At 41.0% G+C, this 13063-nt stretch overlaps 1 protein-coding gene across 2 annotated transcripts in view; it reads right to left on the reverse strand.

Annotated features, from left to right (window-relative positions):
* The window catches only part of nek7 (NIMA-related kinase 7), a 70113-nt gene that overhangs the window by 56488 nt on the left and 562 nt on the right, over positions 1–13063 (reverse strand). The gene's annotated exons all lie outside the window — the stretch shown is intronic.

Raw genomic sequence — 13063 nt, forward strand, 5'->3', positions numbered from 1 at the left:
CACCCCCCCCCCTCCTAGGTGAAACTAATTCATACTGTCAATCACTGAGAATAAACAAGGTATATTGACAAATTGCTGACTGTGTAAGGCAAGACAAAACCATGTGGGCTAAGTATGCAAAAACAGAGCAGCAGCTCAGACAGTTGTGTGATCCCTCAGAGACCAGCTAAGTGTGTGGAGGAGCAGGCTGTGTGAAGGAGAGAACCCCCCAGGCGTTAAAAAGAGGAACCCTGGGGATTTGGGATACGCTTGCGCACCTTCACTACATTCACAGCCCTTCAGAAATGCCACATCACCACCATACCTCTGTTATAATGGAAACTGAATGCATAATATTTGAAAGGAATGAAGAGCTCTTAATTTAGGCTGGCTGATCGAGCTGCAAGTGATGCCACAACTTTTACTGCTGTTCAAGTGACTGACTCTTCAGAATCAGCAAGACTTCAAAAAGTATGTCCAATATTTTCAAACATGTTATGCCCATGTCAATGAACTATTTAACTGTATTCGAACACTGAATTTATTTTCGACTGTCTCAAAAATCAACACTGTGCAATATATCGGTATCATGATATCAGACTAGATATAATTTCAAATTCTGGATATCAAAATATTGAGATATGACATATGAGCTGTTTTTTCCTGGTTTTAAAGGATGCATTACAGTAAAGGGATACAACTTTCAGACCTTATTAGACTGTTGTATCGGCACTATTATATAACTCTACCTGCCGGATCATCAGATCCACATTGCTAATGATTTTTAAAAATGTCTTGTGTGTGTCAATATGTAACAAAGGCACCAAGAGTCTTCCCTATAATATCTTTACGATACCGTTGGCAAGGTATTTGGTCAAAGATATAGTAATATTTGATCCTGACCTACTCAAAATAGTTGAAATGAATATTTTATACAGCTTTTATGGCTGCCACAGTAAGACTAAACAGGACTTAACTCTTGCCCAGACCAGCATGGAAAGACAAACAACAAACCAGGAAGCAAAAACATGGGGAAAAAAATTGAAAAACAGAAGTGCTTAATATACCATTACGGTAAAAAGGAATATTATTTCTGTTGAGCTTGTTTATGCATGTTAAACTTAATTTTGAGCACAAATTCAAATAATTGAATTAACTCAATACTGGGATAATACTAGGATATTTTCTTGTCCATTCAAAAGTAATATGACCATATTTGAGATTGTTCAAGTGTTCAGTTATCTAGGCTGAGCACACCTCTTAATCAGTTTCAATTTTTGAAAGCATTTTAAAATATATCCATGCCCAGATGTGCTCAAAAGAGATCCTAGGGCTTTGGATTTTAGAAGTGGCCTATGGCAATGTTCATAGTCCTCCACAATGCCACAGCACAGCAGAGCACAGCCTCCAGTGCTCCAGGTCCAATAAGGGCTTTGTTCGTTAGCCATGTCACTGACTGACCGCCAAATTAGCTTCATCACCTCTGGCACCAGGATATCAGATGTGACACTCTGTACCACAGGGCAGGGACTGTGTTGGTCTGCAAGGCTGCACGCCATAGAGTAAAAAAAAAAAAAAAAAAAACTAAATAAAATGAGAAAAAAAATTAATGGGGGAAAAAAAGTGAATGCCACGCTCCATTTTCTGCTCCAACCTGAATATAGTATTGTTTTGGCCAGCATCTGACCAACGGTCTGGTCTTCATCAGAATAATGGTCTCCTGAACCTTGTGATCACACTAACAGGAGTCAGCAGAATAAAGCATCATCTCCCAGGCTGCACTGAGACTCTCTAAAATTATACTGCCTTTCCTAGCACTATCTATGATGGACGACCAGGTGAGGTTGGAAGGAGGGAGAAAGTACACTTAAGATGCCCCTGTGAAATAGTTTGGTCATGCAAATAACCAACTGATAATAGTTCATAAAGTTCCAAAAGTGATGTTACCATTATTTGTTCACACAACATGCAGTGCCAATTCCTTTAACAACAAATTCAGGAGTCTGCGACAGCCACAGTAGGTGTACAGAAGGAAATTACCATGACACAGCTGCAAGTGTCCTTTTCATCCATCTAATTATATAGCAGTCACACTGCCAATATCCTGCATGCACGTCTGCTCTTTCTATGACTGGATTGTAGGACAGCAGCAAGAGCGGCAACCACTGACCCATCCCTATTTTGTTTAGAGATGATAAGCCCTGTCATTTGAGATTCTCATCTATGAAATGACCATAAAAAAAGACATCTGGCAAATGGGTTCTGTTTTCCCCCGCACACAAAACCAACGGTCTCTATCATATTCCCTTCAAGCAGCCTTTTTTCCCCTCCTCCCTGGATAGTTTGAAACAGTTACCCTGTGTTAGCGTCGGAGTTTGTCTAAGAGGAAATGACAAGAGCAAGATGTCCAAATCATTAGTAATGTGAGAGGAGCAGTTCCCAGGCATGTCTCGTTACATAGCTGAGTGCTAACGTGAGGGCTGAGGGCTCGTGTTGGGGCTTACCGGGCCCAGGCATTCTCATACGCTGTGAGGGGGGGAGGGGGGAAGAGCACCACAAACCTTCAGCATCTCCACATCTCAATGGTTAGTAATGGAAACATACAAGGCCCTGACCCCAGAAGAACCATATCTCGACCCTGGCACACAAAGATCCAGTGGGGAGTGTAAAAGATACCAAAACACAAAACACAGCCCTCACTTTAATGTAATAAATGCAAACACACACACACACACACACACACACAAAAAAATGAAGGTAAACTGGAAGCATGAATACATACAGTAAGCAAACTTGCAGTGGAACCAAGGGAACATGGCTCCACAGAAATCAAGCTTGGATCTGGCTGTGGTTTGGTCTCAGCCAGCTGCTGGCTTCTGCACACACATACAGAAACACACACACACACACACACACACACACACACACACACACACACACACACACACCCTTCTAACCAGATCCAGAGCCCTCTTCACCAATAGCAGGTCAAATATATTGCTGTTGCGCGTGTGTGTATCCACCCATGCTGTCACAATGCCAGAGAGAATGACTCCTCACTAAATAAAGTCCTAAAATACTGTTTCAGTTGATGTGAATACTTCAGATGTTATCGATCCTGGTTTAACGCAAAAGGCACAAAGTATCCCTTTGATTTAGTTAGTGCATGTATGCAAGGCATAGCCAAACTTATCAGAAGTTTAAGTGGCACGTTTTGAGCTTTTTTTTCATGCAGACTGTAGGTTTTATTGTTGTTTTAATTCTCCGGAAATTGGAATGTGAAAAACAGAAACTGTGATTAATAATCAAGGTGGAGGCAGACGTACATTGTTCTTTATTTCGAAACATATGGCTCCATCTTCAAAAGCAGATGTAGCCTACTTTTGTGAAAAAGTTGGACTGACAATAAAACAGGAAAATGTGATTATCTAAAAGCCAGTCAATGTTTTTGAAATGGGTACTTGAAAAAAAAGAAACTCTGCTGGCTCTTGTTCTTTAACTACAACTTATCTTTTACACGTCAGAATTCTAGAGACACCTGCATATTTGTTGTTTTTACTGTATGTGTGCTTATATTCCTTACTATTAAATGTTTGGAGCACTGGTGATACAGGAATTGAAACTTATGCTACTGTTTCACTTAGCCAAAGTTGCTCTAGGTAAGAGCACTGTAGACACAGATTATTATAGAAACATAAACAGACATAAGTGAGCAACACATGCATAAACACAGACACACACACACACTCTTGTGCGCGTGTGCACACGCTCACACACAGACACACACGGGAAGTTGTTTATTTTTATTCCTCAGGCACTCATCCCTCTTTGCATGAGTGCATCATCCAGCACTCCAACAGTGCATGCGTGTGTGCTTGTGTGTGTGTGTGTGCGTGTGTAAGGAGCTGACGATCAGAGGATAACACTACCCCTAAGGGGTCGCACCTCTCTCCATTCTCGCCCTCCTCCCCTATCCCTCCTCCCCTCTCCACTCTGTGCCTGCAGGGATTTCCCTTTTCAGCTCAGGAGAGATGTCAGTCCTGTTCCACCACCCCTCACACAGAGGCTGGACTCTCTGCCCTCGATTCACCCAACATCTGTAAAACTCCACAAATTAGCCACGTTTCTACAGTGGGGCCAATTGGGGCTTAAGAGGGCCATGGCCAGATCCAAATGTCTTCAACTTAACATCAAACAAACTATTTGTTTATTTGAAACTAATGCCCAGTAGGAGATTAATCTTTGCTGGACCAAAGATGCAAAAAAAAGAAATGCATGGGCTTTGTTTTGGAGTGAATTCAGAACCATACTGTGGATAATGAGGAATCCCTGGCTAAAAACTCTTGGCCCTTTAGTGGAAACCAAGCTGTGGCTCTTCTCCTCCAAGCCGTCCCAGTCTGCTCCATCTCACACTCCCATGAGCACCATAAGAAGTTAAGTGGCACCAAAACATTTTTTACTAGCACAACTACAAAGAGTAGCCAAAAAGATCACTGAGGAATATTCAGGGATGGGAACAGAGCCCAGAAAAGCAATAAATAATCAAAGATCACACCTCTGTGAATATTCACTCCTTCTCTACCGCACAGTACTCAGTGTAATCTTAAGGTGCACTGTGCAAAATTCTAGTGAAGTGAGGCCACCTTAAGACTCAGTAGACAAAAATATAGAATAAGGACATAATCAATTAGTGAGTTGGCCTGTCAATGAGAACCATGAAGACTCAATCATAAAATTGCATAGTTACTCCACAGTTTTTCTCAGGTAAGTCTAAAGGATCCTCACTTCAAGGTACATGGCAATTGTGCATAGTGCAGTGCACCTCTAGTTAATCTGTTTTAATCCTGTCATCACAGCCATCAATTCAACTCTCACCATCATAAAACTACCTGTATCCATTATTCTTTCCTGTCCCTACTTTCTCTCTCTATCTCCATTTCCCTCATTAGAGGCATCCAGGCAGTGCTACTACAGACAGCCTCTCCATTTTAAAGCTGTTATTATGCCCTTCTTAACAAATACTTCCAAAATGAGTCAATGAGCTGAATTAACACTTATGTTAAAGAAGCATTTAACCCAGGTTTAACTAATAATTTATTTAAACAATTTCCAAAGCCACCATTAACAAATACAGTATATATGAATTTTCTGTCGTTTGAGTAGCATCAATACAATCTTCACTATCCACCATGAGCTAGCTATTTCCTAAGACAGGTCAAAAGTCTGCTTTAGAAATGGAATAGTTAATTCATGTTTCCCTCCTCTGTAGGAAGGTATGGAAATAAACCATTAGTCAAAATGCTTCAGCTTCCAACTAAAAATGGTTAACTAATTACCCTTGTTAGAAATACTTTGTGATTCAATATTAAAATGTCACCACAGTTATATCAAAATGAGAATGTGCAGCGGCAGAGATACTTAGGATTATTAAAGGAGATGGACACTTCATCAATTACAATTAGCTAGAGATTCCAAAACACTAAAAATGGCAGCACATCAATGTAACAGCTGAAATACACCAGGCAGAGATGTGGCACAACTCTGCTGCGGCAGGAAGCTACTACACTGATCACGGAGGCCACACACACGACATGTGGCTATGCAGCCCTCTAACAGGGAAAAACACGGCCGGTGCACAGCCCACACTAAACACAGACACAGCTGGTATAGCAGGTTAAAAAAAAAAAAAAAAGGGCTCCGTCCCGACCCACCTATGTGATGCACAACTTTGATATTTACAACAAATTCAATGCACAACAACGCTGCAAACCCAGACAAGACTGTCCGAAAATACAACCATAACTGTGTGCCTTTGAAAAACGATCTCTATATCTTCACCACATGCTTGATATGACTGCTGGCAATAACACAGGCTGCTGCAACACGTAATGTCATAATCTTGCTATGTGGATGGCACATGCGTATAAGTGTCAGTGTGTGAAAAATATTGTTTTTGTCATCTTGTTGGTTGTGATTCAAATGTAATCATAATATCTCTGGCGCAGGGTAACAAAAATAAACAAATAAATAAATAAATAGAAACGATGGGTTGTGATTAATCTGCTCAGGCCACTTCATATTTCCTCCTATGTCTTTACAGTTGATTTCTGCTGATACTGAAAACAACATGTAGCAGGCTGAAGAAAGAATGGCTGAGGAGGCTGATATATACATTTGTTGCTGTTGAACAACACTTCATCCCCAAATTATAATAGATGTCACTAAATTAATGATGAAAAATATCCCAAAACATTGATTTAGACACCACCAAACGTTTTTCATAGTGTGCATTTTCATTCAGAGAATGTACACAAGACTGTTTATTTGTTTATCCTTACTTTATTAGCACATTAGTAAATAAAGCTTGACACTGCCATCCAGCATTCTAGCTTTCTATGTGTAGAACCATGTCTATGTGTAGAACAATGAATTGCTCACTCAACCCCACACCCCTCATGTAAGCTAACAGTATCACTAGGGCACAAAATAATACACCAGCCATGACCTAATCATCAAGATTTCTTTGACGCCTACAGTGTTTTTTTCCTAACTTATTTATTCGTAGAGAAACAACTGGGCTGATATTTATTACAATGGGTTGTGATTTCAAAATTAAATATTTTTATATTTCACATTGCAGCATTTCAAGATTTTAAATTTGGCTTTGACTGCAATACCAGAACCAAGCATTTCAATAACTTGAGTGCAGAAATCAAAAATATGAAAATTGCTTCATAGACAGTAATGAACATTGTTTACTGCAATCGATGTCGTGCTGTCAAAAAGGTACTGCTGCATTAGGCAGTTGAGCACAAATTCTCCTAACACAACAGACTTTGGTTTGTTAGCATTTAACAATTTACCTGCATCTCCTCTTTGATAAATTGAATCATTCATTTATTCTTTAAAATGTTTCTCAACAAAATTGATGAATTAACAGTTTGGCGATTTGGTTGGGTTTTGCCACCAGCATTGATGTGACAAAAAAAATGAAGAAGTACAACTGGGAGACTGTGACAAATGTGTCACACACATGTGCCTGATTTTAAATGCATTGCTCTTGGAAAAAGAGAAAATGACTCATTAACTCCAGCGATGGTCAACGCAAATTGTAAAAAAAAAACGGTCACTCATGATTTTGAGAGGCATATTTCACTTGACATTTGGGTCATGCATGCAAAGTTGCAGCTTAGCACAAATTCTGCTGTAGTAGATACTAAAAGTAAAATCATTTGCTAATGTGTAATACCAAAACTGTTTATGCTCACAAGTCAATTTAATCCAAAAGACCTTATAGAAATCTGAGAAAAGGCTTATCTATATCGGCAAAGATCTGGTAACTCAGAAAATGAAAGTGGCAGTTGCTGAAGCTGCAGGGAGACAGAAAGGAAGAGAGAGAGAGAGAGAGAGAGAGAGAGAGAGAGCAGCTCCACAACAAGGGTTGGATACAGCTAAACCAGAGAGGTCTTCCCTGCTTTCTCACATTAGAATATTAATATTAATGAGACTTCCTGTTTCCCCCCCCTCTCTGTTTTTTCCCTCAGTCGATTTGAACATGAAAAACTTAAAAAGCGCAAATTCCAGGAGTTGCGTACCACAGTTTGACCCGGAGCCACACAGCAGACACCAACCATGACAGACTTACTGTTCAAAGCAAGCGGGAGGTGCTTTCATCAGGGGATCCTGGTGTTTTTTTACACTGCGACACCACCAGCCCATGCCATCTGCCTTCTTCTAAAACCAGAACTTCAAGATGAGCTGCCTGTTTGTGCGTTGTTTTTAGGTGGGCTTCACAACTAAGGCCCAACGTCAAGCAGGCTTTTGCTGCTATGCTGCTTGTTGACTGCTGTTTACAGCCAACCTCCGCAGCGTGGCGCAAAGTTAAATATTCACTGTTAAACTGTCAAGGCAGAGCTGGCAGGATGCCCGGCCAGGCACTCGCGGTATGGTAACACAGGGTTCTCCCCCTCTTCAGCCTCAGCCCCAACCAACTCAATCGCTCCTCTTACAGTAGCAGCCAATCCAAACTCAGCTCACCTCCCTCCACCCTTTCACCCATCAAACACCCACTTCCTCAAATCCCTAAACCCCAGACCGCCACTGTATTAAACCCTGTTTGTTCTTCAATTCATCTACTTCTTCCTCATCCTAAATACTCCTGCAAAGCACACACACACACACACACACACACACATACACAACAGTCTGCACTTTAAAGACATCTCTGGGCCTGAGTAAGCTGCTGCTGCTGATTCCTGATGCCTGCCTTCAGACATCTGTAAAATATTTTTATTCAGTGCCCCAATACCGCACTGGCAAAGGTCTCTCGTCCCCGGCTTGGCAGGACTTCTGACAGAACCAGCCGGCAGCGCCATGCAGGCCTAACCCCTGCTGCTACTGCTTCCTGCTGCTCCCAGGGAGTCGGGCTGCTTGCCTCCCATTGACAGTGGGCCAGGCTGGGCAAGCAAGAGAAGGCTGAGGGGAGGCCCTGGGTAGAGAGCACCCCCAGGAGAGAAAAGGAGAGGCAAGAAGGGGGGAGGTGACTGGACAGGGAGGCACAGAGACTGGGGGTGGGAAAACGAAAGAAGAAAAGGGGGAAGGGGTGGGGAGAAAGAGGAAATACAGAAATGGAGAGGGAAGGCAGTACTGGAAACTGAAAAGGAGTAAGATGGGTGGCATGGAAGGGGCGGGGGACAAGGGGGCTCAGGGGCAGGCTGGGCAGCAGGAGCTTCTCATCATGACTCCTCTTCCTTCTACATGCCCCCAGGCCTTGACCACAACCTCAAAGCTGCAGGCCAAACCAAGAGACCAGGGAGGCCATGGCAGTCTGCTGTGAATCAGGGTACAAATACTGAGGGAGGAGGAGGAGAGGGGGAGAGGAGAGATGTCCCTCTTACCCAAAGAAGTCACAGCCAAACAAGTTGAGAAGGAGAAAACCAAGCAAAAGAAAGGAAGAAATAGTAACAGAGCAGGATAAAGAGAGCAACAGAGAGACAGAAAAAGAGAGAGAGATGTCCCTGGCTTTTCACACTAAAAAGGGGGAGGGCTAAACATTCAGACAGACAGAGTCTGTCAAAACAAGATGCTCTCACAAATCTGCTCTCTTCTGCAGCAAATCCCGTGTGAAACATTAAGACTCATTTGTGGTGAAGTTGGAACAAACGCCTATAGCACAGTCAGCAAGCAACACCAAGATTTCTTTCCCTCTCTTCCTCTTCATGAGTGCAAATTCATTCTGCTTTTGTCTCATCTCATGACAAATGCATACTGTCGCTGTCACTGATGTGGTGTTTACAGTGGCATATAGCATCTTGTAATTATTCTGTGAAAGTGAATTTGTATCTCAAGGGCTTTGCATATTTGTGTTCAGATAATCAAAAGAGATAGAGAGGGGACTACGTGATCTCCAATAAAAAGGCAGTTACTGCTTGAGAGCCATCTTTCTAGCACAGTTCGCAATGTGCCAACATGGCTCTGGTAAAGTTGTTCAGATGGTAGGCCTGCAGAACGCATACAGGGGTTTCCCCTTAAACATGCAGTATAAAGTTACGCAGTATAGGTATTAGGCAATATATATGTGCACTCAGCCCACAAATAGCTTCAACAGCAAAACTGACAGCACAGACTGTAATCTTGGAGGCACAGAATAAAATAAGTTGCTCTTTATCTGGGCCATCAACCACTGACAGTAAAATTTGGTGAAATATTGAGTCTCAAATACGAGGGCATGAAAATTATCAGTATATTATCTGCGTACTAAAATGAGACAGTAAGCATAACACCCTTATTACAAAGATTCTCAAGTCAACTGAAGTCTCATGACTCCAGCTAATTTAGTATCATACAACACTATTCCTGTCAACATCATAAGAAAATGCTTATATCTAGAAATTTCAGACATTTGTTTGCATTAAAAAAAAAAAGTATTGTGTAGGTAGACCTAGCCTTAAGCAAATGTGTATTTGGAAATACAGAACTAATGAAGCTGTTGATCCATTTATCACTGCATAATAAATTCTCACTTTGTCTTCACATAATCTTAATTAAGCCCAGGCGTAGAGACTAAAAAACAAATTTTTCTGTAAAAAAAAAAAAAAAAATTTAAAAAAAACCCGCATTCTCTCTTATTCGTGTATTTAAATATTTTCATCAATAATGTGATTACTCCAATTGCTTTATTACTCAAAAAATCATTACAAATAATTAGAGCTGCTTGATATGCACTAGTATTTCACACATGGGGTAGCATAAAACAAGACTATGGTCGGGGAAAAAAAGAAAAATGAATAGAACCTTTTTTCCAACAGCCTTCACAGTGAAGTAAACAGCTGATATTGTGTGGCATGGCATAAGCTGACCCAGGAGCACCTAAAGCACTTGATAAACTTGAAAAGGAGTTGCAGGTCAGTAATTTTTGTGTTTGCATGTCTTTGTAGTCTGTTTCCCCTCAGAGCACAGCAGAGCCCGATGAGGAAAAGGATCAATGCCTCAGTGAAATTGAGAACTTTCACGTGACATAGGAAGCCGCAAGGCATCGTCCACGGATATTTGAATCCTTGAAACATGAGTGACCCTTCATAAAATAGAAAGGAGGTGGATATGAAAAAATACTGACAGGCTGGCTGTTTAAGGGGATTATAAGAGGGAGCTTAGACAGCCCACTCTCATTGCCAAAGACCTTACTGTAAACTCTAAACAAAATTGAGCCTAGAAAGAAAAACTTGATTCTGAATATTTCTTGGGTAGTCATCTAACCTGTATTTTGTTTTTTCTTATTTTGGTAATCTAACATGTTATTGAAACACATTAACACTCACTGAGCCTGCATCCTAAGCATCTGCTTATCTGCTACCTTTGTCTGCACCATTTCTGTAGAATACTAGGCCAAGATCTTTGACATCATGCAAAAGACAGTGTTTAATGTAGCTCAAAAATGCCCTCAGGGAGCATCTTCCGTCAAATATGCTTTGTGAGTGAAAAAAACGGAGTCAACATTTTTTGTTCTTTGTGAAAACCCCAAGGCAAGATGACTGTTAAAGTGGTCAGATGACAAATGTCTCATCTGATCTCTAATCCAGTATAGCGGCCAGCTCCAGGGCTAAAACAGGAAACTCTCACAGGATAGAGGGATTTTGTAAATTCCACTGCGCTAAATCACAGCTTGCACAATTTGGGTGCAGCCAAAATCTCCACACCAATGACTGAGGTTACCGGTATTATTACTGAATGCCTTTGTACAAGAAAGTCAGATTACCATTAATACAGCTGCACTGACAGAAGAGATGTAGGGGATTAAACCTTCATTTAATCCATATTATATAAGCAAAAGCCTAATTTAAAAACTTTAGAGGTATATTGCATATTTACTTCAAATTTTGTGGCGAGTGCCTTCCTTTTTCTCATGAAATACTCTAGTTGCATCAGCATTGCATCCTCCAATATTTCATCAAGTAAAATAACTTATGAAATGGGAACACTGAAATCATCATTGAAATCATCACTTTTCCCATTATATGTGCTTGCATCTATTTTAAGAAGTTGTCATTCAAAAGGCCAAGCACACCTAATTCCACAGCTATACCCACTTTATAGATAGCTCTTTTTTGCAACTAAACAATAGTGCAAGGCAAAAAATGCCAAAGCCTGTCAAAAACACTACACCGCTCATCAGCAAAAATTAAAAGCAAGGCATACTGGCAGAAATCCCTCACCACCACAGAGATTGACGCTTCTCAACCCTGTTTGATGCAAACATTTGGCAGCCATTTGCTGATCATCAGGTTCATGACACACTCCTTGATAGTCAACTTCACAGAGCCAGCCGGTGTTCATCTCCATCACCTGATGATGCTGGCAGACTCAAGCCTGTTGTCTTTGACGATGATCGAATGTGGCAACAGAGAAGTGAGTAATAATTAGGTCAACAAGGTATGTCGGTTCCCACTCACTCTCGTCTGAATCATCCCTCTGCAGTCTAGCCAAATGTGATAGAATGACGCCTGAAATATTTGGCTGTGAGAGACAGCGACAGCAACGGCAACATGGCATGACATCACCGTTTTCGACCTATGTGTGCCCCAAAAACATTTAGGCCCAGGAAGGCTGAGCACTACAACCTACTGTTATCATACTCTATATGTGATGAGCCACTGCAACAGCAGTCCAGTCAAGTCTGGACATAACCATGGGGTGCGCTTTGAATTTCAAGGTATTGCCATAAAAATGTTCCAGCAACCTGAAATGAATAGCCATTTCTCAATAGGACATCTGTCCTTAATTTGGATGTGTCCTCTTGACAGCTAACATTACTTGTCTTTTACAAATGCAATGACTCACACATTGTGAAATGATGTGAAAACAGACTGTTGAAATCAACACCTCAGCCAAAGTTATCCCAATGCTAGGATAGAATAACCACTTTGATTGCATGGTTGAAAGAAGTATCAGATAATGTCTGTGCCAAAAGAAAAATGAGAATAGAAACTAGTCAATGAGGCTTCAAGGTCACAAGTGCTTATAAAGCGCAATTATCAGCATCTAAGGCAGCTAACCCAAATCTATCCTGTTTGTTGGGAAATCCACTTCCCAGTCGTGACTGAGGCACTCTGGGCTGCAGTGGATGTTTACTGTGAAGTGTAAAAAATTATATATTTCATTGCTGTGTAACTTACACTTCAAACACACAGGCCTACAGACATACACACGTCCACAAGAGCGTAACATTATAGAAAAACGGTATTAGCAGAAAAAACAAAGAATTAAGGATCTTTGCAGTGTATGTCGACTATCAAGATGTCGCATTATGGGGAAATAGCCAATGATAACAGTATCACAGTAGCAAATGTAACGTGTTATTGCAGTCACCAGCTGCCACACTGCTTATTAACTTCATGTCATCAGTAAATAAAGTTAGCAAACTAACTTCTTTAGCTAGCTCGTGTTACTTTTCTACGAGCTTGACAACACCAACCGTTGACAGGCTTTTGCAACAAGGCACAGAAAACTAAAAATAGACATGTTTTCTAATAGTGTAATTATACAGTGTTGTTATTATTAAGTTGCATTAAAAATGACACCGGCTAAT

The sequence above is a fragment of the Myripristis murdjan genome, chromosome 4 (genome assembly GCF_902150065.1).
Source record: "Myripristis murdjan chromosome 4, fMyrMur1.1, whole genome shotgun sequence".
In the NCBI taxonomy this organism is placed as follows: Eukaryota; Metazoa; Chordata; class Actinopteri; order Holocentriformes; family Holocentridae; genus Myripristis; species Myripristis murdjan.